General features: G+C 36.6%; 1 long non-coding RNA gene across 1 annotated transcript; it reads right to left on the bottom strand.

Annotated features, from left to right (window-relative positions):
- Window positions 1-11,620: 11,620 nt before the first annotated feature.
- LOC311609569 lies at window positions 11,621-11,827 on the bottom strand. The gene is made up of 2 exons (XR_014783445.1): window positions 11,793-11,827; window positions 11,621-11,761 (listed from the first exon to the last, which is right to left on the bottom strand). It is a non-coding gene; the product is annotated as an uncharacterized lncRNA (long non-coding RNA).
- Window positions 11,828-23,921: the final 12,094 nt, after the last annotated feature.

Genomic DNA, 23,921 nt, shown 5'->3' with positions numbered 1-23,921 from the left:
TCCAAAAATAATAAAGTTGTACATGTGAATTATTTGTCTTCATCCTTTTTCATTAAGTAGTATGACTAGGTTCTAAATTGTGGCTGTCAAATCTTACTGTGTATTTCTGGAAAACTATGCGAACCAGTTAGATTATAATTGGCATAGATTGAGCAGCAAGTATTTTAAATATACAATAGATAAGTGTTGACATGTTTAAACACCCATGAAATCATCTCCCAAACCAAGATAATAAACATGTCTCTCTTTTGCAAAATCTTCCTGTATCCCTTTAGTGATCTGTAACTTCACCCCCTCACCATCTTCCCCTCCTCTTATAGATAACAACTAGGTTCCAGAGACTTTAGTTTGCATTTTACAGTACATGTTGTAAATGAAATCACAAAAATTTTAATGAACACACCTCTACTCTCTCTCCCATATTTATGTTTTCTTAATAACCATTAAATTCAATTAATGCTGATTCTATGTGCTTTTATATGGGGTCATTCAAATGGTACTTTCTCCTACCTGTCAGCCTACTCCACTCTCTTACAATTTCCTGCCCTCATACTCTCTTTTCCTTTCCCTAAGTCATCTTTCTAGCCTTCTTTATATTGGTGTGTTTGTGTGTGTGTGTGTGTGTGTGTGTGTGTGTGTGCGCGTGTGCGTGTGTGTGTGCGTGTGCTTGTGTGTGTGTGTGTGTGTGTGTCTGTGCGTGAGAGAGAGAGAGACATGGACAGAGACAGAAACAGAGACAAAGAGAGACAGAGAGACAGAGGCAGAGAGACAGAGACAGACAGAGACAAAGAGAGACAGAGAGACAGAGACAGAGAGACAGAGAGAGAGAGAATTAGTGCATGAGCACAAGATATTATGTGCCCCAAAATTTTTTCTTGCAGGAACCTTCATACTTTTGTCCACAGTGCCCAAATCAAGGTGTGCACATTATCTTACTATGATTATTATTTGTTTCCTTGTTAACTATATTATACTGGAATACAACAGACACTATATATTGCCTCAATTGTCATTTTCCTCATAGCTAAGGATTTTCAACAGTTTTATATGTTTATTCGGCATTTATACTTATTTTGACAACTGCTCAATTCTCTTGCCTTAGTAGTTGCCTTACAGGTTGTTTTGTATACATTCTAAGTGTTAATTCCATATGAAATGTAAAGTAGGTGATAGTTTCCTTCTATTCTACAAACTTCTGAGTGAATGTTTTGATAAGAATGATATCATTCTTATAAAAAATTTTCAAACTTCAGCTTACACCAGTTGGAATAATACAGTTTATATAAATGATATACTCAGATTGTATCGGGAAATATGCTTATGAGGATAATGTCATCATATCAAAGGAGAATCAAAGCTAAGTTAAAATCTGTCTATATCTGTATATTTTAATTTTATAATTTATTTATATTACATCCCCTCACTTCTATCTTCCCATTCCCACTTCCCTTCTTTTACCCTATTCACCTCCTCTAGACCTCTAACAGAGGGTGACCTCCTCCCACACAATATGACCACAGCCTATCCAGTCGCATCTGGATAGCCTGCTTCCCCTTCTTCCGAGTACCACCTGACCTCCCCACCAAGGGGAAGCGATCAGATTTGAGGCAAGAGAGTTCATGTCAGAGGTAGTTCTTGCCCTTCCCACAACCGTGGAGAATGAGCTATCCATTGGCTACACACAAACAGGGGCGTCTAAGTTTACTGAATGAATTGCTGGCAGATCCGGACCCAGAGGGCCTGCACACACTTCTGTGCCAATATATATCTATATTGATATCTACATCTTTTCATTTTCTTGGGGAGTTGGAATGCATGGGACACAGTATTACAGAGGTATCCTTGGAAATATACCCAGAAGATGCTTTCAAGGAATGCTGTCCAAACAAATGACATGTAGCTTGAAATTTTGATGTGCTGCCATACATCTGTAACCCCGGTGCTTATGAAGTAAAAGGAGGAGGACAAGAAGATCAAAATTGTTTCAGATAGGTAGAGAGATTAAGTCAAGCCTGGACATGTAATACTGTGTCCCACATATTCCATTCGAGGAGGACCAGATAAACTGCAAAAGCCAGCTGGTAAATAAATTCAAGGAAAATGTTTTAGAAATAAAGAGATAGCCGCACCTCTGAACTCACAGTTATGACAATGCCAAAGACTAGCACAAACTTAATTCAGTCAAAATTACAGCATGAAAACAGGGAAGAGCCCTTTAAGTCCCATTTCTAGCTGAGGAGCTATTAACTCTTGAGAGAGAGAGAGAGAGAGAGAGAGAGAGAGAGAGAGAGAGAGAGAGAGAGAGAGAGAGACAGAGAGAGAGAGAGACAGAGAGAGAGAGACAGAGAGAGAGAGACAGAGAGAGAGAAATCAGTGTTCTTTAAACGTGTGGCATTTTAAAGTCAATCATTACTAGTTTAGGTATACAAAACTAGTACTCATCAATAATATTAAAGAACACAAATTGAACATATATATGTGTGTGTGTGTGTAGATAAATAAATAGATAGATAGATAGATAGAGAGAGAGAGAGAGAGAGAGAGAGAGAGAGAGATAGATAGAGAGATAGATAGATGAGATTGAGAGAGAGAGAGAGCGAGAGAGAGACAGAGACAGAGACAGAGAGAGACAGAGAGAGAGAGAAAGAGAGAGAGAAATCAGTGTTCTTTAAACGTGTGGCATTTTAAAGTCAATCATTACTAGTTTAGGTATACAAAACTAGTACTCATCAATAATATTAAAGAACACAAATTGAACATATATATATATGTGTGTGTAGATAAATAAATAGAGAGAGAGAGAGACAGAGACAGAGAGAGAGAGAGAGAGAGAGAGAGAGAGACAGAGACAGAGACAGAGAGACAGAGAGAGAGAGAGAGAGAGACAGAGAGAGAGAGAGAGAGAGAGAGAGAGAGAGAGAGAGAGAGAGAGAGCGAGCACAAAAAGGTTAGGTAGATTAAGGAGGTGGGAAGAATTGGGGAAGTGGTGAAAGTGATCATGATACATTGTAAGAAAGTATAAGAGTTAATAGAAAAACTATTTTTAAAAGAGCATATTGAAATTAAGAAATGATAGGAACCTTTATAGAGTAAAGAAATATGGAAAATGGCAAGGTCTAAGACTGGAGGTAATGTCTATCTTTACAGATCTGCACACAAAGAATGCTTTATTGTAGAGGGCTCAGCTGAATGTTGGAAGGCAACCCATTAAAGGATTAAAAGGAGATTTTTCTATTTATAAAGCCCCTGTGAGTAGAAATGTACGGGATATGTTGGTTTAATGTTTCTAAAGTATTTTTAAATATCAAATTAATATTTCTTCATACCATCCTTTTTATATGGCTTTAAAATACTCTTATGTGACTGAAGTAGTTTTTTTTTCTGATTTAATATTATGGAATATATCTTGGTGAATACTATTGTTACAATAAGAATCATTCATGTATCCCTAAGAAGAATTTTAAAACTGAGGTAAGTTTCCTTATAATCTTATACAAACTTTTATTTCTTTTGACCTTAAGAATCATTCTTGTTATACCAGCCATTGCTGAATATGTGTTGTCAAACCATGACAATTGTTTTTCTCCATCTTTTGAGATTCCTTTCTTATTTTACCAGTGATATCATTTTTTATTATCATAATAATACTTTTTTGGTGTTTAAATATATTTTCTAACGCTATTCATCAAAAGTCTCTGTCACTGAAAACTAAATGTCTCTAGGAATGATTTTATATTATTTTTCTGTGAGCTACCCATGAGCTATCTACATGTGCTCTCTATATGAAAAGTGCTAGGAAGACCCACATTTTATTTGTAGGAAACCAGTTAGGACAGCCTGTGATTGCCACACTAGGTAACCGTGAAGTCTAGGGCAAATCCCTGAGCATTTTTCATAACCAATTAATACACGGCACCTTAAATAATGTGGGCTTGCCGTTCTTTATTAAAGGAAAATAGGGCAAAGTTGCTCAAAAAAAATTTAAGAATATCCACAACTCACACAGTTAGACTACTATTCAGAACTCTTGACAATTATTTCTAAAGATAATAGAGGTGACCTTAACATTTTTTAACCTACTTATCATGCAACCTAAATACTTTTTAATATAAGCAAATGTCAATATTGTGTACATGTACAGTAAGCCAGGGAAAATGTTTCTGTAATGATTGTGTTTGTTGACATTTGTTGAATAACAAGTGGATCTAAATTCATTTTGTTTGGTCCAACCATTATTAATTGATTCAGAATCCAATACAGACTACACTGCTTTTTTTCCCCACTCTTCTTCAGGAGAGATAAAGGTTGAATCACTGTTTTTTTATGAAAAAGAAGAATCTATAAATCATTCCTTTTGCCATTATCTGTATAAATGTGCGCAAAGGCCATGAAAATAGTTGGATTCTCTCATTATTGTAAATTCAGAGTTTAGTAATATTGGTACTTTCTATTTTCTCTTTTTTTGAAAACTTATTTGAAAACTGGATGTGTCAGATTCAACAGAATTCAGATAGCAAAAATCAAACCCTCCCAATGAACATTTGAGCTCCCAGATGTTTTATTTATGACACATTATATATTTTTGTGTTGTTAACTATGGCACCAGCCAAGGACAATACAGGCTGTAAACTTCAAACCCCTACCCAGATCTAGCCAATGGACAGGACATTCTCCACAGTTGAGTGGAGACTAGGGTATGACTTTCACACATACTCTGGTGCCTCATACTTGACAACATCCCCTGGATGGGGAGACCTAGTGACACTCAGAGGAAGGATAGCAGGCTACCAAGAAGAAACTTGATACCCTATGAGCATATAAAGGCAGAGGAGTCCCCCTCAGTCACAGTCATAGGGGAGGGGAGTAGGGGAAAATGGGAGGGAGGGAGGAATGAGAGGATACAAGGGATGAGATAACCATTGAGATGTAATATGAATAAATTAATAAAAAATTTACACACACACAGATAAGTATAAAAAATTAGTTGGGGCTGAAGTGCTCAAGATGTTCTTGTAATGGGCACGGAATGGATTTCTTTCACTCATGTTTGGCTAATAATAACCATGTGTGACTTGAGTTGCAGGTGAATGACGCTATCTCTGTCCATTATCGTTACTAGGAAAACGTATGGCACAGAAACCTGCATTCAGGCAAAATTCAGGTACACATACAAAAGAGTAAAATTGAACCCTTGTACAGATTGTGAAGGGTTTTATGTTTTACAACACCTATTCTAAATATAGTATAGTTTTCTAGATGCATGGAAGTAATAGATATATGAGACTTAATTTTTTTTGCTAATAGGATATGTTCTGGACATTCTAAACTGTTAAGTTATGTGCTTCTAATAATTTATAAGAGACAAATGTTATTGGGTATGTTTATAGTGAACAATATGATGTATGTATGTATGTGTAGATGGATGGATGGATGGATAGATAGATGGATGGACTATAGGAAAATCTATCACACCTATTAATATACCCAAAAGCAAAGGAAAGTTTCTGCAATGATCCTTGCTATAGGCTAACTTTCATTGCACCAGAAGGCAATGGAATGGAGCAACAAAAGTCCTACCCAGCTCTCAGCACTATGAACCTTAACAAGAATCGGAGTTACTTTAGGGCTGCAGTGGTGGCACACAAACTCGGAGGTAACCAGCAGCACTGTCATTGGAATTAAGGCATAGTCAAAAAAAGAGAACTCATACTTGATACTGGAAACCTAGACAACTAGTTTCCCAGAGATAGTGAAGCCATGGTTCTTAGCGGAAAATATATCTCCACCACTTTGCTAAGTTATCATGATCCCTATTTACATTCCAATGTTTGTCCCTATAGCCACAGATACATGAATATCTCACCCCTCGCTAAGGCAACTTCTCTTTGTAATAGAAAGACACCACTAAGTAAAAACACAACCAATGAAAGTGCAGAGTTGTGAATCCGAGTCACATCTGATACATCTGATTCTACCTGTACCTAAGGATCAGAGAGCATTGTGGAAGAGGGTGGAAAGACTGTGAGAGCCCAAGGAACAGAGAGTTTCAGAATCTATACCCATGAAGTATCACCAACATGGTTTCCTAAAGATGACTTGAACAAGGAGGAAACTAATAGATAGGTTTATGTTGATAGGGGAAAGCTACGAGGCCTCAATCTTAGGCAAAGAACTGCAGGTAACTGAGGCAACTGAAGGATGCTGAGAGCAAAAAAAAAAAAAAAATACTCTTCCTTGGTGAAGATTATACAAATTTGTACTAAACAGTCCTCTCAGAAAACATATACATATAAGGAACATTATGCAAAATGATCTGTTTGTATATATGTATTTAATTATATATATGTATATTTATACATATATATTTATACATATATAATTTATGCATATTTATACATATATAATTACAATAAAAATTTGGGTCATGAATTTGAAAAAAGAGCAAGGCATATACATGGGAAAGTCTGTAGAGAGGAAAATAAGGGGGAAATGTTGTAATCATGTTATAATCTCAGAGATTAACACATTAAAAAAAAAAAGAATCACCATAACTTGGATCCCTCACTAGGGTCACCCTCATAGGTTCCAGGAAACTTCTACTTCCGTATTGTCTTTGACTCATTTGCCTGTTGTTGGACCCTTTTTTCTCCTACTAGGTTGTCTCATAGAGCCTAGATATGAGGGCTTGTTTCCAGTTTTATTGCATGTTGTTATGCCGTGTTTAGGGTTTATCCCCGGGAGGGCCAGCTCTTTTATGAAGGGAAACTGAGACACAGTAGAACTGGGGAAAGGAGATATGGAGGGAACCCCGGAGGAGGGGAGAGAAGGGAGGCTGTGGTCAGGATTTAATAGTATGAAAGAATATTTTTATACAATTTTTATTAAATATTTTTACATTCACATTTGTATTATTATACATATCCACAATAAACTACATACAGCAGGAAGAACCGTGAAGCAATCAAATATTCTATAAATGTTATATTCATAGTGTCTGGGTTATTTGCATTTGGCCGCCTTGAAGAAAACACCTTTCCTATCTTGGTGCATCTAAAATTCTGAATGTAAATCAATATCTATCGTATCTTGTCATCAACTTAAAATCTCTATCTAGATCTAAAATGTCTTAATCCCTAAACAACTAAGCTTAATTGTAAAACTACACTAGCTGCTCTCAACCCCATCAGAGACTAGAGAAGGAATAAATGTTTTTAACTAAAAAGAAAATAAAAAGAACTACTTTTTACTTTGAAACCTCTTTGAGACTGTACTTCAGTGATGTGGAGAGAAAGACTAAAAGTTTCTACGAATATATTTTAAAAGTATTTTTAATTAATGATTTCTATCTTCTGTTACTATAAAGATTTTTATTGACCTGTTACCATGTTGGTACATGACATTTGGAATTAATTGAGCTTCTGTTATGAGGTCATGGTCACTCATATATTGTTCAAGAATGAACTATCTTTTTTGTCAATTAAGGTGAAAATCATGTATTTGCATTGATGCATCAATTTATCAAATGATTAAAAATATTACTTAGCAATATCATAATACAAAATATTTTATTACTGCCATCACCACCCATATCAACAGGGATTAATTAGTTTATATTTTATGCCCTTTCGTCAGCATCATTCTTTCCCCCATCCCTTCGCTTATCCTAAGCTTTGTTAAATACCTTCCCTTTGTGCTTAAAATAAAAACAGAACAAAACACTACAAGGAACAACAGATTAGTTTCTTTTTTTAATATAGGGCTACTTCAGACAGTTTCCCTTCAGATTTATTATGTATCTCCAGACCATTCTTAGCATGTCTTTGAAAGAGGGAGCCCCTTTTAAGCCTCACTACACAAAGTAAAAGACTAAACGTGTATTTACCATATACAATTTGGAAAGTGCTTAGTCTTTTTCTGCCTACATAAAGTTTTCTTTATCTTTTTCAAGATACTAAAAGTGTCACAACATAGCAAAAGGTCAAAGGCATGATTCAGAGGGCAAAATTTGATAATGCTCATTTGAAAACAAATGCATCACTCAAACAAATGAAAGCTAAAATAAGTACAAGAGAATCATTTCACCTATCATGTTTAAAACCAAATAAATATTTTCTATTTTTTGTTTTGTTTTGTTTTGTTACTACAATATTATTTTAGTCAAAGAAGTGAGAAATCAGGAGAGCCTAGTAACATTGCTAGGAATGTCGATGATGTAAGATGTATAGGTAATAATTTAGGACAATCTACCAATGTTTAAATTGAAGAAATGTATCTGTTTGATAATATGACTTTTAATTATCCAGGCTAGATATGTGACCATTGCAGAAGGAAGCAAAGGCAACCCTCTTTTGTTATGCATTTTAAACATCATCTAAAATATTAAATGACAAGTGGTAATGTAAATACATATAAGAGCCTTTGTGTGTGGGGATAATGGATATTTACTATGTAAGTATAATAGTGTTTTAAATCAAAGTTACAGGACTTTTATATTTTTAATATACATACAATAGTACTTTTAGGAGTAACTGACATATACCAAACATTTTTTCTCTCGCTCCATATGCACTTTTAAAATAGATTCACATTAAATTTGAATATATCTAATTGTCATGTTAGGGCTCTCAAAACCACACAAATTCAGAAAAGATAAAGCACTCAATGGTAACTTAACCTATGCTCCCTGAAGGTTGCTTCTGACAGGAATACTTCAAGTTTCACTACTGACAAAATAGTGTCCTAACAGTTTGGAGAAAAGATACAGCTAAAATGAGACAGACTTTGAATTCATTTTTTTTCCTTATCAAAAAGTACATATAATAAAAAGTCAGAAATAAAAAATTACAGATAAAAAGTTTCAATGATATGCAACACATTTGGTCAAAACTAATTACATCAATGGTAGGAAACTAAAGTATGTTTAATCGTTTTCTGCATCTGCTTTTTTAAAAAGTAATATAATTTATTCATTCACTTTATATCCTGCTCAGAGCCTCTGCCCTCCTATCATCCCATTCCCACCCTCCATCCATCCGTCCTCTCTCTTGCCTTGTTCCTTTCTCCTGAGACAAGGAGAGCACCTTCCCCGGACCAGCCCACACAGGCACAGCAAATCTCATCAGGACTAATCACATCCTCTTCCAATGCATCTGCATTTCAAACGCCTTCAAGATGTCAATGACTTTACCTCCAAGCTTGTCAATTCTTCCAAAGCCTTGGCTCCTCTTAGTGGTTCTACAATCACCAAGTGATGAAAGTCAGCGGTGATTGCCTGGGTCTTAACAGAAAAGTATGAGGGAAATCAGATGAGAATCGATGTTGTACTCAGGAAACACTGAACAGTGTGAAAAATCGGAAAAAAAAATCTCCTATCCATCTCTAATCCTAGCAACATTCACATAAAGGAAAAAAATCCATAATTCAAAGAATTTTCAGAATTCTGGCAAATAGACTTTAAAAGTTGTAACAACATTCCCAAGGTCACCTCACAGAAAATTTCAAAGATAGTATTGTGGTAAAAACTCATACACAATGGCTATTTCTGTGACCTAAAATAAAAATTGCTAATTAAAAGCTCAAGAGCATATCATATTGAAAGCTTAAGTAAAGCAAAAAAGAAATAATCCTTCTTTAAATTATAAGCAGATAATTAATGGAATACAAATCTTTATGGTGGAGTGAAAATGTGCACACGTAGACATTATTATATTTTAGTTCAATAATGTACATTACATTAATTCAAAGATGAATCAAATAGGTCCAATAATGGACAATTAGATATGATTGACTTATCTATTGGATGTGCTAGGATTTATCCAACTTTGTTATTAAAACTAAATTAAGTCAGTATTATATGGTAATACATTTTGACAACTTCAATATACCTTGTGGTTTTTCTATATGCATTTATCTTAAAATGCAAGAACCCTTCTCTAATAGTATCACTAAATTCTAGGACACTTGAGTACATGAAGTTAAAAGTTGAGCTACCAGATTGATAACATCGGTCATATTTATCCACTAACTTGAAAGAAATCAGATTTTATATTTGTGAGAAAATATCTAAATCTTGCACTCAACCCAGTGACATGTTATTCTATTTCTCAACTCGTGCATTTCACTGTGTCAGTATTTTGATTTTTCAGTTCACAGGAGACAAAAGAAAGGAATGAGGCTCAGCCACAGTGTTCTGCTACTTAAAGAAGAAAACTCACTTTCTTCTACTGACATTAATGGGGCACATTTTATCTTAGTACAGACAAAACCAAGAAAGATCTGTCACGGTCTTGAAAGCTAAGGGCAAAGTTATGCGATTCTTCTGGCATTCTTACAGGCAGATGGAGACATATAAAAGAGGTGGGGGAGGAAGCAAAGACTGTAGATCAGAAATCATCAGTGTCTATTGTTGTGGTTAATTGAAACATATGGTCTAATAAATGTTTATTATTAGATAATAGTTAATACGGTAGTATTTCCTAACCCAAAACCAATGAAGAAAAGACACAGACAACGTTGTACTTTAAAATAGCCTTGGTTCACTAGGGGAAGGGAAGATATTAATCACTGAAACGACCTTCCATATCTCACAGACTCCATCTCATGCCATCTGATTCTAATAATTTCTGTCTTTGCTAGCTCACCTCCATAATCCACAAATACTTGCTAAAGTTGTTAGTGTAGGCCATTTCTTTCATGTGGTACCTCAGAGTTCCTTTCTTAGGCCCATGTGACGGGCTCCCATCCCGTGGAGATCCTTCTCCATCTTCTTTTCAACTATCTGACTCCTTTTCTTTCTCAAGATCCTCTTTTTGCCATGCCTACCTTCCTCCGACCCTGCCCAGGTATCAGTTTTGTTTATTATTCAAATAAAGAAGCAACGTCAAGCAGCAATATTTGTGGTACAAGACATTCTGCAGTAAGAATCTTGAGGCTCAAGCGATTAACAAGTACAAAGCATCAGACCATACTCCAACATTCTGTCAAAGAAAGTCAGGGCAAAATTTTATTAGTTAATCACATGGAATTAAATAACTTGACTCGCATTTATTCTCTTTTTTGAAATTTTATTTTTCCTGTCAGAGTGCGTTCTATTCATGAGAGGTGTCTTCTTTTATTTTCAAGTAAGACACTTGGAGATTTCACAATAGGATATTATATTTAAGCCCTAAGATAAATGAATAAGATTTGACAACATGAATTTGTGCATATGAATGAAGATAGTAATACAAAATTCCACTGCTCAGTCTGAGTCTCTGTGCTTGTACTTCTCCATGAATTTGCAAGCATGTTTCATTTCAAACATCCTTGCTTAATTTTTATGATAGTTTTCATTGTTATTTGATTTCTTATGCAGCAAAATTTTTTATTTAATTTTATATTAATTCTTTGGGAATTTCACAACATGCACCACAATACCACTCATCTCCCTGTCCCTTTATAACCACATGTCACTCTTGCAACTTTGCCTCCAAAAGAAGAAAGAGAACAATATCTCATTGTGGAATCTGCAGCTTATCACAGTGTGTCCTACGGTGTATTCTTTTATGCACACTTCTTTACTTTAAAATGTTCATTGTCGATGCCACCCCCGACCAGCATGAAAGACGCCAACACCGGGAACTCTTCTTGCAGCAGTTTATTCAGGAACTTTGACTACCGGAGTGACCTCGGGAAAAGCTCCCACAGAACCTTTATAGTGTGCCTGGTCCTATCAGAGACTGCCACGTTGTCGCTCTTGGTTGGTGCGTTCGGATCATGCCACCTTATGCTATGTCTTGTTCGGATCATGCCACCTCACGCTATGCCTTCAGGCATGCGCAAAAGGGGCTCGCTCATAGGCGCATTTGCGCATGCGCATCAGGGGCTCACTCAAGGGCGCATTGCGCATGCGCATCAGGGGCGCATTGTGCCGGGGAAGCAGCAGGGGGCGCTGCTATCTGTGGCTCTCCAAAGTTCATTGCAATGAGTCATTCTTCAGCTCAATACCTTTGGCTTCTGTTTCACTGTCAATACTGGATCCTCACCAAGACTTCTCATGAATGTCATAGAGATCCTCCACCTTTGGATCTGTGGGACCAGTGTCTTCATGCGCTCCGGCACTTCATAGATGGGGTAGATGTTGAGGACAGCCAACATGAAGCTCTGGATCTGGCCCTTGGTTGGTGTCAGAGCTGGTCAGTCCACTAGCCCTCCGTCGCCCACACCACTGCGACACGCTCTCCAGCAAGTCCCTGGGTATCTCACCCAAGGCTGCATCTGACAAAAGCCAGAGCCAGCTCTCCCACACTCATGCCCTCAGGACCGGCTCATCAGCGACAATGCCATCCAGTCCAGGTCTACTGTGCTTCTCAGGTGAAGTGCAGCCAGTGAGCGTCTGGGACAGCTCTCTTGTTATCATTACCCAAGGTCCAGCTCTCCCATCTGCTCTAGGTGAGGAGGGAATAGTGGAGAAGAGCATCTCTGCCTTGCCCGTGCCACCACAGGGTCAGCTCTCCCCTGCTCGTAACCTCCATCTGGCTCACCCAGGACATCATCAACAGGATCAGCTGTACTGTGCTCTATGGGGTAGGGGAAGGGTGGGGCCAGATCTCCTGCTCTCATGTTTTGGGAGCAAACTCTTTTATAGTGCCCAGGCACCAGGCGGGGACAGCACTGTACAACACTCAAACAACAATATGTCCCAAGGTAGGATCATAGACCAGGGACATCTGCCTAGCCTTGGTGGTAATATACCCCACTTTCTTCAGGACCTTGGACCCAGACATGCCCCTTGGTGCAACATAAGCCAGGACCTCATTGTGGCCTTAGGTGGCATTGTCAACCACCCACATCAAGCTGTTCCCCATTATCCTTGGGTCTCCAGTTCCGCCTCTCTTCACTGTGCACACATCCTTCAGCTCCTCTTTCTCTTCCTTCTCTCCACCACTTATTGCTTACCTTGGTGGCACATGGTGCCTCTGGTGTCTGGTGTTATCTCAGGAGTGCTGTAGCCTACCCTTGCTATAAGGCACCAGGCGGGTGTCTTCTTGGGAGTGTGGACCAATGGCGCCAGTCTGGACCAATGGCGCCAGGCTAGGGGAAATCTCAGCAGATACTTTTTAAAATATTATTTAGAGGAAATGTATCGAGGAATTCTCAAACTAGATTTAGATTAGCTGTCTGAAATATCTCTATTTCCTTTCCATGAAGATTGGTAATTCCCATGGTCCCAATGCTCTTCACTACTACCCAAATTTTCAAGTTAGTTTCAGAAATGTAGGAATAACCCATAACATCACCTGCTCTCCCAGTGGCCCTCTAGTGATGTGTACATCACCTTCTCAGTGACAAGTAGCATCAATATGTTGAAGAAAAATCTCTCAGCAAAGCATAGTCTGCCTTTCATAACCTAGTATTCATTGATATGAGGTTGTAGGTCTGGCCTGATCATAGAAGCATTTACAGTGTAAGTTAAAGCACAAGTCTGGCCCACTTTAAGTCAGAGTTTCCACACAGCTTTCTCTTTCCTAGGACATAAGACTCTTTAATATAGTGTTGCTGGCATTTAGATTATTAGGATTTCTAATTTATAAGATTTCTCTATCTTTACACTGTCTTCTGGCAGCAGAGAGACATAGTTTGTAAAAATCAACCAGAAAATCTTCTGGGAACAATTCACCTCAATTTGTATAGATAAACACATATAGGCAGAAATGCATGCATATGTCTAAATACTTACATATAGATACATTATTTTTAAAGACAAAATTTCACTGTGTATGCAGGCTGGCCTGAAACTTGCTATAGACACCATGCTGGTCTTGAACTTACAGATGACCACCTACCTGTGCCTCTCAAACAGTGGGGTTAAAAGCACACACCACCAAGCAGTGGTAGGTAGATATGTAGACAGTAGATAGTTTACATAGACAGGCACTTGGATGATGGATGGATATATTTGTGTCAACAGTTATAGATAGACTAGAGACATAGGAATATATAAAAGTCAGAATGTGTAAGGGTAATTTGTTCTTACTTATTTTGCTGGCTGTAGGACTTGAGAGACATACGTAATTTCTCTAGGCTAGTTCGTGTTAAAAAACAGAATACTGTGCATAGATCCTACTTTTGCAAGGGAATAAACAGTGAAAAACCATCTGAACATCTGTACTGAGTAAGTACTCACAAGTTATAAAGCTTTATATTGGGATGAGTGTATGCTTGTGTGCATATGTGTAAGTGCTTGTACGTGTGTATTTGTGTGTGTGTGAGTGCGTGCTTTTGTGTGTGTGTGTCTCTCTCTCTGTATATGTGTGCATATATGTGTCTGTGTGTCTGTATGTCCTTGTGAGTTTATGTGATAGGTATACCTACAGTTGGAGGATAAACTGTGTATCATATCCACTGGAACTGGAGTTGTAAGCACATGGTTGTGATCCACCTGATCTGGATGCTAATAACTGAAGTCTGGTCTTTGCAAAAAGCAGCAAGTACTCTCAACCACTGAAAGATTTCTCTAATACTTGTTTATTTGCTTTCTGGACAATAGCTATATATGTATTTTGTACCATCTGCCATGTCAGTTTCATTAATTTACTTTGGGTTTCATGACTGTTTGACATCTCAAAAATTACAATAAGCTCAAGTGACTGAATCTGAAATAATATTAAGACTTAGTGGCATCAAAACATAAAGAACACTGAACTAATTGTGAGAAATTAAGTAAAAATAATTTATAAAATCACTAATGAGAAAATTTTCAATTTAAATTTATGAGTTAAAGAGTGAGCATTTATATATGAACATGTTATGTTCACCAGTTATAATGCTCTTGATGACTAAAAATGCTATTCTATTTTAAGTAAAAACTGCGCATGATAAAAATTGTGAGTCCGGAAATTGTTTTTACCCTATGCAATCTGATTAAAAATGAAATAATAAAAGCGCTTTTACAAGAAAAAAGTAACCTTCTGAAAAAAATTAAAATATAATTACTGGGAAACACATTGACAAGGTCTTAAGAAGATATTTAAGTTGTAGGTTCCATCATCACTCCTGTATTATATAACATATTATATAACTTCTGCAAACTGCCAAGCAGTCAATAATTTAGATCCTGAGAGCTAGCTGTAAGGTCTCCATCACAACTATTCAACTATGCCTGTGTAGGAAAAAATCACCAGCAAAAAATGTATATCACATACCCATATCTGTATGTTAATAAAATTTTATATCCAAAAGTGTTGCATAGGTTTGGTTTGAATCAGTTGCCGTTGACAGACTCTTAAGTTTAATGCAACATATTCACTAACACATTTGGTGAAACATCAGTCAAATTTTTCTTGTCTTTACATCCAGCATTTGTAACATCTTGACAAAGTGTACTAGAGGATGACAACATGTCTGCTGTTGTGACACAATATGACTGGAAAGTATAAGTTGAATGTAAAAATGCCTCAGTATCACTTCTATGAGCCAAATTTTTATAGTTACTTGTTGTGGAATTCTATACATTTTATGATTTTATTTATCTCTCCCCTGTCATTCTCAAATCAACTCCCCTTTGCCTATCTATTAAACATTGCAATCTCATTTAAAAATAAAACTGAAAAAAAATTCCTCATCAAGTTCAATTTGTATGCCCATAAACTCTTGCATATATCACCATGCGCTAGAATGTTGCAGACTATCAAGGTGACACCTTTCGAGAATATTGACCCTTGTTATTCAACAGTTGGCAATATTGTTAATTGACAATATCAACTGTCAATAGTTAGTTGTCAGCTGCCTTAGAACAAGCCATTTTTTATGTGACTTAGCTGAGTAATGCAACTGTACACTATTAGTTAATTTTTGTTGCATTGATAAAAACGGACAAAAATTTTGGAAAAAAATAATTTATTTTTATGTATGGTTCCAGACAGAGAATCTGTAATGGCAAAAATGGCAGGACAACAGGTTGCATGAAGCCATGGAAACTTCCTTTGACTCAATGAAACCAAGATCTGGTTCTTTGAGAACACCAACAAGATAGATAAACTCTTAACTAGTATAACTAAAAAGCAAAGGGAGAGTATACAAATCAACAAAATCTGGAATGAAAATGGAGACATAATTACAGACACCAATGAAATCCAAAGAATCATTAGGTTTTACTTCAAATGACTATATACCACAAAACTTGAAAAGCTAAATGAAATGCATAATTTTCTTAATTGAATCAAGATCGGACAAACAAATTAAATATATATATCCTAAGGATATAGAGACAATCATCAAAAGTCTCCCAACTGGAAAAAAAAGAAGCCCAGGGCCAGACAGATTCAGCAGAGAAGTCTACCAGACCTTCAAAGAAGAGCTAATGCAAATTCTCTTCCAACTATTCCACAAAATAGAAGCAGAAGAAATATTACCAAACTCGTTCTATGAGGCCACAGTCACCTTGATACCTAAACCACACAAAGCCCTGACAAAGGGAATTTCACTCATTTCCCTCATTCATTTTTTTTTAACAACACAGTAAAATAAAATGTGATAAGCTACACCAAAACCTGTCACCTCAGAGTTGGACAAGACATAGCAACAGAAGGAAAACAGTCACAGGAATAAAAGAGTCACTCGTTTACACTCTCAGAAATCTCATTTAAAAAAAAAAACTCTCTAAATGTGAAGTCATAATATGTATGCAAATGACCTGGTGCAGGTCTAGGCAGGCCCTGTGAGAGCTGCTGCCTCGGTCTCTGTAAGTTCATGTGAGTTTTGCTCATGTGAATTGAGAGGGTCTTGCCCTCTTGGTGTTCTCTTTCTCCTCTCGCTCTTATAGTCTTTCTGCTTCACTGAACCCTGAGGGGAGGAATTTTTGGGGGGAGTTATCCCGTTTAGGACTGAGTGTTCCAAGATCTCTCACTCTCTTCATAGTATTTGGCTGTGGGTCTCTGTATTTGTTCCCATCTGCTGCGGGAGGAAGCCTCTCTGGTGATGGCTTAGCAAGCCACTGAGCCATAAGTATAGACGAATAAATATTAGGAGTCATTTTATCACACATTTTAAAACCAGTATTATTTACTTTTCTCCTAGGTCCCTGGGCTACCTAGACTCAGGTTCTTGGTCACCCAAGCAGTGTCAGATGTAGGTTACAACTTGTGGTGTAAACCTTTGGTCAGGTAAGTGATCGGCTGGTTATTCCCACGAGCTTTGTGTGCCACCATTACCCTGGCATATCTTTCAGGCGGTACACCATTGTGGACGAAGGTTTTGGGGCTTGCACGGTGCTTACACTACCTTTTTAGATAGTGTGCACAGGACATCCCTGTGATACCAATGATACACTGTAACATAGGCTTGAAGGTTCTATGTAGATACTTGCTTTGTATCATCAAGTTTAATATAGTTGCTGTCTTCAGCAATGGGGTGTCACTGTCAGTTTTTAGAGAGCAACCTGGTTTTGACAACCGAATAGGTTGTTTGGTGCCCTCCTACAATGGCCAAAAGAGTAGAAAGAATCTTTGATTAAAAAATTACTCCTTAATTAGCCTATAGGCAAATCTGAGTAATTGTCTTGGCTAATGATTGGTGTGTGAAGGTCCAGATTTCTGTGGGCGATCTTTTCCTTGGGCAGATCATCCTCAGTTGTGTAAGGAATCAAGCCGTGAAAGCTCCAAGAGTCAAGCCAGTAAGCACTGCTCTTCCCTGGCTTCGGCTCCGGTTCCTGGTTCAAGGGTTCTTGCCCTGGCTTCTCAAAGTGATAAAGTATGACCTGAGTGTTGAACGTCAACAAACCTTTCCTGTCCAAGTTGCTTTTGGTCATGGACTTTTATCCTAGCAATGGAAATCCAACTAAAGCATCATGTTATTATTCCTTGTCCCTGTAAGATAATAAAGCCAAAACTATGGCAGCAAAAAAGTGACAACTGTGAGGAAGGCTCTGAGAATCGTAAGCTTGAATGTGAAACTACGGAATTGAACAAGCAGGTGGCTATATGAAGAATGGAAAGCACAGAGAGTGGGGAGAGTAACTGCACTCCTCGGTATGTACCAACTGTCTGGCAGCAGCCTTGCAGCATACTCATGAACACCTGTTTTGTTGGAGGAGAAAGAGCATCACCATATAAATCTATCAGGGTCTATTGGGAATACAGAAGCAAGACTAGAGAAGTTTAATAATTATTGTATGATTATACATTAAGTGAAATAGTTGAAGTTTTAATTCATATCATCTACTTTCAGAAGACCAGTGATATGTGACTACGCTGCTGTTCTCCTATATATTTGTGACTATTTCCACCTGATGCTTTTATTAATGTTAATACTATCTGTTCTATTTTCACTTGTTGAAAATATCTCAAATCAATATATGTGCCAATAATTGAGTCTAGTTCTTTGTCATACTCTCTGTTATTAATGAACAATTCATATGTCTTTCTTGTTTTTATTAGACTACATATATTTCACTCATTGATATAATAACGTAAGTCTGTTGTATGTGATAGAACGAAATTCTTTAAGTGGTCACTTGCCATTTTACATTTATATGTAAGCTTTAAACTTTTTCAAACATACTTTACTTTGGGTTATTTAATGCTTATACCTCCCCTCCAACTTACCTACCCATAGAGAGGAGGGAAAATAGGTTAACAGGAACAAAAAGACCCTTTTTGGCTCAGTTCCCTGGAGTTATCATAGTCAGGATTCCAGTAGACCTGTTGGACACCAAACCAACAACTCAGCAAAGGTGACTGCCACTGCCGCAGCTCGAACCCAGAATCTCAAGGCATTCTCTGGAGCGTTTCTGTCTAGGAGTCTCTTGAAGTGGATCAATAAGCAGCCAAACAATAGAAAAGCCAAGCCTTATGTTTGGCGGTGTGTGTGTGTGTGTGTGTGTGTGTGTGTGTGTGTGTGTGTGTGTTGTGTGTGTTGTGTGTGTGTGTGTTGTGTGTGTGTTTCTCCTCTCAGAGTCTGTATTAGGAAGTTTTATCAATTGGCAAAGACCATGCCCCAACAAGAAGCAGTTCCTCTCCAAGTGTACAAGCACCACATGTTCTCTCAAAAGTCTATTTCCAGCCGATGAAGTCTGTTTCACGTCCCACATTTGGAATCAAAACATAAACACGTGTACATCAACTACCTTTTTGTGATCATTTTTTTGGCCTATTGTAAATGGCTGAACATGATCTACTACTACCTCAGGAGAAAAGAAAGCCACAGCTACTTATTAATGTATGTCAAGGGCTCTAGAACGGAGGAGACAAGAGGACTATCAGAGACATTTGTCATGTACGTCTTATGTCCTTCCCTTGATAGGGAATCCTAATTTGCCATTCCTCTGCTTCTGTAAGTTATAAACACTCTAAAGATTTAGACAAATTCTTAACACTCATAAAATTATCCTACCTTCCTACCTATTGCAGTCCATGAAAACACCCGTGTCTTAGGACTTGAAGCCTAGTTCTCTCTTCCATCACTTACATCTAGTCGTTCAATTTTTACTTCATAGGTCTGATCACTTCAGCCCTTCTGGTTCTTTCTACAACTTACAATTCTCATCAGCCCATAAACCTACATCAAAAATAGATGAACAGACATGTGACCCTTTTCATTGTTAGTGTCTATTGGGGACATGTTTGGTATTAATTTTGCACACTGATAAAAAAAAAACATTTCATTTTTCTGGAGTCTGGATGAGGGCTATTTACCTGATTCTGTTATGCAATAATGCCAATGATGAAATTTCAATCAAATGTGAAGTGTTACAAGACAGATCGAACTGTGGATGCATTGCTTAATTCAAAACTGTAGATGCACTTATGGTGAACCTAATGAAGATAAAGTTATTGGTCTAAAAAGAAAAGTAATTCTAAAGGACAAGGATTAAAAGGTCCCACAGGCAGTAATAATCAACAAACAAACAAAAGGAACAAAGATCCTTTTCACATTAGTGGGAACAATGTCATGAGGGGGCTTGGTGAGAAATAGAGGGACACGTTTGTTTCAGAAATTATTGACTAATAATAGTTAACAAAATAAGATGATATCGATGGCAGCCATTTGTGAGACAACCTTACTTTCCCTGGCAACCTGCCTTAGGCGCAATTTTTTTTATTTTTATGATAATTACAAATATTAACTCACATCACACAGTATATCTATTATGGGGTATCTATTATGTTTGTATTTATATATCTTTGTCTAACATATATGATAGATAATAACATATATTACAAAATATTATATATATGTATGTGTACAGTTTTTAAATTATATGTGTTATCAGTTTTATCAATAGGCTCAGCTAGCAATCAAGCAAGACACAGACACTTGTCATATTTTAAAATAGCCTTAGTTAACCTGGGGCAGGGCAGGTATCAATCCTCTAAACTACCTCCAATAGTAGGGCAGGCATGGGATCCCTGTCTCAATCCCATGTCATTTGCTTCCAACACCTTCTATGAAGCTGCCTCCCATCCATAATCCCATATACTTGCTCATGTTCTTCATCTGGACCAAATCCCCATCCACACCAGCCACATGCTTCTCCTCCAGCTAACCCATGGCTGCCTTCCTCTCTTCCCTTAGGTCTCTCTCCTTTCTCTTCAGGCAGTCTTTCTTCTTCCCAGAACTTTCTCTCCTCTAGCTCAACCTATCTCCTTTGCCCTGCCCAAGTGGGTCACAAAGACAGAAAACAGTGATTAGAATCAAAATACACCATTTCTGTCTAAATAAAAAAGGTCATTTTATATACAGTAAGTACAGTTATGAAAAATTATAAAAACCAATTGGTAAGATTTATACATATAATTTCCAATCAAAATGTATTTTGTAACCTTGTAGAAAATATTGTTTATTTTATCTTGGTAAATCTAAAGTTTTGAACCTAAATCAACATCGGTTAAAGCTCAAATCTATCAACCTGAAAGTATCTATGTAGACTTAAAAGTATCTTTTTAATTTCTAAACAACTAAGTTTAATTTTAAAAATAACTATCTGGTCTTCAACCCCATCAGAGAATTGAGAAGGTATAAATTGAACTACACGAATAAAAGGGAAGTGCAGGCTAGCAGCTTCAAAAATGAAAAAAATGACAGAAACAGTTTACTGCTTGAACAGACACCCAAACTCTCCATAACATTGGAGCATTATTTTCAGCCTCCTAGCCCAGTATATTTGACATACTTATTTGTGAATCAGGAAACACTGAGGATTTGCTTACCCTGTGTTGGCAGAGTCTGGCTGTCAAACTGCCTGTGTCCAGGTGTGTCCATTTTTAGGCAGAACTCTGTCTGTGGGAGAAACAAGGACATTCTTGTCCTGTGGCTGTTTCTGTCACATTTGAAGCCATCTTTATAAGGAGGTTCTTCAATGTTCATCATCTTCTTTGAGTTAGGCTGGGTATTATCCGGAGTTAACCTGTCTTATTGTCAAAGAATCCTAAACATAATAGAAATATTTATAAATGCCATATTCTGTAGGTCTCTGAGGTTTTTGAAGACCGTATCTAACTATAGAATAATATCTGTTAAACCTAGCATGTATATTTTTATATTTGACATGACCACGAATTGATCAACAATGACTTGTATTACTTAATTAGCCTAAACCGCCTACAATAACACTATCAGAGAACTGGAAGTCAAGCATGTATTAATTGAGTTGTATGTGCACAATACCTCATATTAGAGTAGAAATATAATGTGTGAAGGATAATATTAAACTTGAATTCTATTTCAATGTATCAAAATTAAATTTATTTTGTATCAATATACAACATTCTATATTAATAAATAAAAGTTAACCTTATTTGTGAGTAACAACTAAAGCCTTAAGTTGAGGAGTAGATTCAATAATCTACTTTTTGTTTTATCATCCCTATATATTTCTATATTTTTCTTTTTTTTAACCCTATCTCTATACCTAAGAAAGAAAGATAAAGGAAAAGAGAAATCTCTAAGTCCAACCTCATTTTTAAAAATAAGACCAGTAATAACGTTTAACCAACTCTTAATGACAATAAACATCTGTAGCCCAAGAAAGTAACCAAAAACCTACTCAATCTCCATTAAGGGAAATGAGTCTTTTAAAAAGTTTTTTAAAAGCTGATTTGGGGCAGAGAATACCTGTATAGGGACCCAAATAAAACTGGAAATAAATGGTTAAACAAACTAGGAATAGTATTTGTGTTTCAGTATTTAAAAGCTGTTTTTTTGTTTGTTTGTTTGTTTTGTTTGTTTGTTTTTTGTTTTTTTTTAATGAGGAACAACTAAAGGATTGGGCCTGAAACATGAAGGATGCGGGATGTTAGCATCTCAGCATGTAGGAGGAATAAGTCCTGTCAGGTCTGATCTAGCATTAGTGTCTGGTTTTTTAATTTTGAAAACATATAATTTTTACAAGCATTTTACAGTCCTATAACTATGAACGTACGAAGTGTGCAGGATGCACAGAACAATTAAGGCTGGTTCTCTGTTCTTTGTATGAGCAGAAGAAAGACATCTGTAAATCTTTATTCATGCCCCATAAAAAATGTCGTCTAATAATAAATCATGGGGATTCTGTAACCAAAAAGAAATTTTGACTAGGCATAGACATTTACGTCTCAGCCAGTCTTAGAGCTATTCCTACGTAGTGGGATTAACAATATAAATTAACTGTTTTGGTTTTTGGTTTTTTTTTTTTTTTGTAGTTTGCATTTATGTAAACATAGACTTTCTTAAGTTACTGGGTTTTTTTTTGTTTTTTTTTTTTTAGGTCTGTTTTATTTTGACCTCTTTTAAAGATGAAATGTAACATCACCATTAACAATGAACATACAATTATCATCAGGATTGTATAATTTTAAATGTCTTCTTTTAGGCTTTATGGCACCTGATGTTTCCTGAGAAAATATTTTTTGTTTTAGAAAGAAGCCAGTTGCCCTGAGCCAAGATAAAGGCATTAAACTTTAAATAAACATCATATGACTCTCGTTTTATTTTAGGGTTTATGTATATTGGAGATATCTTGTACCGGGCTTTTTATATTTGTTGTGGGTGTTTTTGTTTCACCCCTTTTCGACAGAAGGCATGTAGCTTGCATGTCTGTTTCCCCTTTTAACCTTGGTTCTTATTTTGATCAACAAAATATATTTTTAGGCCACAGGTATCTTGTATTTGGTTTTTTATATTGGTTGTGGTGGTTTTGTTCACCCCTTCTCTACGTGGGAGCCATGTAGCTTTATGTCTGTCTCCCTGTTTAATCTATGTTTTCACTTTCACCAACAAAACATATTTAAAGAGTTTTTATTATCTTTTTTTAAACATAAACCTCAGATTGACGTGTATCTATCCTTTAGGTCGGTAAGTATACATAGTCTATTGTTAAGAAAAAGAAACATACCAAAAATATTGTCAGTTTAAGCACTCTCTTGTAAGTAATTTATTTTATCAGCAGGGGGTTAAACCTGGGGAGGCCAGGTTAGAACTCAGCACTTTTGTCTGGCTTTTGTCTCTATTGTGTTGGGATTAAGGGCTGGAGCCACCACAGCCCTCTTTAACTATTTCAGTTCAATTTAGTCAAAGTCTTTACAAATCTCAAGCATGAATCAAACAAGGAATCTAGAAAAGTCTAAACCTTGGGTTATTTGTGTTAATTTAGGCTTTAGTTAATGAAATCCTTTTTATTATTTTATGGAATTTAGTTATTGTTATCTCTTTTTGGTGGGACTTTTTTAGAAAGCCCTGGTAAACACCTTGTAACTAAGGAGCTTTGAATCCCAGCTGCTTTAAATTCTATGGAGAAAAGTTTAGTTCTTTCTCCCTCTTTGGTTGTTAGTAACTCAGCCTCACATTTCTTGGCTCTTTGTCTTTTTTTTTTTTTTTTTTTTTGAATTTTTTAGAGAAGGTAAGTGTGACTATAACTAAACACACACACACACACACACACACACACACACACACACACACACACACAC

This window comes from Acomys minous, assembly GCF_964271855.1.
Source record: "Acomys minous genome assembly, chromosome: 12".
In the NCBI taxonomy this organism is placed as follows: domain Eukaryota; kingdom Metazoa; phylum Chordata; class Mammalia; order Rodentia; family Muridae; genus Acomys; species Acomys minous.
The sequence above is the reverse complement of the archived record's forward strand: the minus strand, read 5'-3'. Positions and strand labels throughout refer to the sequence as shown.